Below are 2,147 nucleotides of genomic sequence, written 5' to 3'. Positions count from 1 at the left end.
GTTGTTTGCAATATTCACCCTTGTTGTTTTATTTATCAGTACAATCATTCTCTGGATTTTGTTGCTCCACTGTGAAAACGTGTCCTTTCCTTCGAGTCTTTTGCTGATCACCACTAAATCTGGCATTAATTAACCCTTGCAGTACCAAAGGGTGGGGGGGAGGGGGGGGCAGTAATGTACTGTATGCCCGCCTTTTGAAAGTATTGGAATCTAGTCTTTTACTGTATATATTTTAAAACTGTGAAAAAAATATTCTTTTTAATGTATTCTTCTACCAGATTCCATAAATGTTTTAAATTTTTCAGTTAAATTTAACCCAAAAGTTTTAAGTCTTATTACTAGATGTCACTTTTCAGAATGAGTGTCATAGCCAATATTTTCAGGTTCAGACTTTTGTTTATGCATCAATATCTCTTTAAAAAGTATATTGTGAGAGAAAGTCACGAAATTCGCATTTTTAAATTTTTTTGTGATAGTCGAAAGGTACTCCCGGCTTAGTAGTACATGTTATTGAAAATGCGTTTGTAGTGCTGACAAGGGAACCTCCCCATCGCACCCCTCTCAGATTTAGTTATAAGTTGGCACAGTGGATAGGCCTTGAAAAACTGAACACAGATCAATCGAGAAAACAGGAAGAAGTTGTGTGGAACTATGAAACAAATTAGTAAAATATACAAACTGAGTAGTCCATGCGAAGATAGGCAACATCAAGGACAATGGGAGCCAAGGAGCGCCGTGGTCCCGTGGTTAGCGAGAGCAGCTATGGAACGAGAGGTCCTAGGTTCAAGTCTTCCCTCGAGTGAAAAGTTTAATTTTTTATTTTCAGTTTATGTGACAAACTCTTATGTTTTCATCACTTTTTTGGGAGTGATTATCACATCCACAAGAAAACCTAAATCGGGCAAGGTAGAAGAATCTTTTTACCCATTCGCTAAGTGTACAAGTTAGGTGGGTCGACATCATATTCCTGTCATGTGACGCACATGCCGTCACCAGTGTCGTATAGAATATATCAGATGTGTTTTCCTGTGGAGGAATCGGTTGACCCATGACCTTGCGATCAAATTTATTCGGTTCCCATTGGAGAGGCACGTCCTTTCATCTAGTAATCGCACAGTTTTGCAGTGCAGTCGCAAAACACATACACTAAACTTATTACAGTGAACAGAGACGTCAATGAACAAATGGACAGATCATAACTTTGCGAAAATAAAGTAAGTAAAATTTTCAGTCAAGGGAAGACTTGTACCAAGGACCTCTCGTTTGGCAGCTACTCACGTTAACCACAGGACCACGGTGCTCCTGAGCTCAGATTCTCCTTGATGTTGCCTATGTTGCGCATGGACTACTCAGTTTGTATATTTTACTAATTTTTTTCATAGTTCCACACAACTTCTTCCTGTTTTCTCGATTGATCTGTGTTCAGTTTTTCAAGGCCTATCCACTGTGCCAACTTATAACTAAATCTGAAGGGGGTGTGATGGGGAGGTTCCCTTGTGAGTGTGGTAAGACAATTTCAGGTTCCTCACTTTACTTCAACATCAGCACCTCTTTAAAAAGTATATTATTAATATAAGTTAACAACAGTTAACGAATTTTGTATTTTTTAAATTTTTTTTAGGATTAATACTCAAACGTTAACAGAGAAGCAACAACGCGACTATTTTGACTCTGATTGTTGCAGCTGGCAGCAATTTAAAAACATGACGTCATAGTCATGAAGACTACCGACTGTTGCCGATGTGTGTCGAGTAGAACTAGGGAGTTGAGTTACGCTCCACCATAACTACGGTTCAGTAGTTGTGGTAACGTACATAAATGATGTACTAAATATTAGGATTACAGTACCGGCAGGATTGGCAAATAAAGAAAATATGACTGGATAAGAGAGCAAACGTGTGCCTACGACTTCAGATGGCTCTAAGCACTATGAGACTTAACATCTGACGTCATCAGTCCTCTAGACTTAGAACTAATTAAACCTAACTAACCTAAGGACATCACACACATCCATTCCCGAGGCAGGAATCGAACCCGCGACCGTAGCAGCAGCGCGGTTCAGGACTGAAGCGCCTAGAACCGCTCGGCCACAGAGACAACTACTTCTCTTTGTTTTTGTTCGTTTGCTTTGCACACGATTAGAACCG

Source organism: Schistocerca serialis, chromosome 3 (assembly GCF_023864345.2).
Source record: "Schistocerca serialis cubense isolate TAMUIC-IGC-003099 chromosome 3, iqSchSeri2.2, whole genome shotgun sequence".
Classification (NCBI taxonomy): domain Eukaryota; kingdom Metazoa; phylum Arthropoda; class Insecta; order Orthoptera; family Acrididae; genus Schistocerca; species Schistocerca serialis.
The sequence above is the reverse complement of the archived record's forward strand: the minus strand, read 5'-3'. Positions refer to the sequence as shown.